Consider the following 344-nt stretch of genomic DNA (forward strand, 5'->3'; position numbering starts at 1 on the left):
ATACCCTGGGGTGCACCAGGCCCAGCACTGCCACCTGGAGAGGGAGGGGTTGTCAGCTCTGCTCTGTGCTGTGCGGCCTCACCTCCAGCACTGGGTGCAGGTTGGGTGTCACAGTACAAGAAGGACATCAAATTATCAGAGTCTCCGAATGAGGGCTACAAAGACGGAGAAGTGTGTAGGGAAGAAAATGTATTAGGTACATGGGTGTGTTCAGCATGAAGCACAGCGGGCTGAAGGGAGGCCTGATGGCGGTTGCAGCTCCTCACAGGGAGCGGAGGGCAGCGCTGAGCTCTGTGCTGTGTGACAGTGATAGGGCCCGAGGGAACGGCATGGAGCTGTGTCAG

The sequence above is a fragment of the Meleagris gallopavo genome, chromosome Z, assembly GCF_000146605.3.
Source record: "Meleagris gallopavo isolate NT-WF06-2002-E0010 breed Aviagen turkey brand Nicholas breeding stock chromosome Z, Turkey_5.1, whole genome shotgun sequence".
In the NCBI taxonomy this organism is placed as follows: domain Eukaryota; kingdom Metazoa; phylum Chordata; class Aves; order Galliformes; family Phasianidae; genus Meleagris; species Meleagris gallopavo.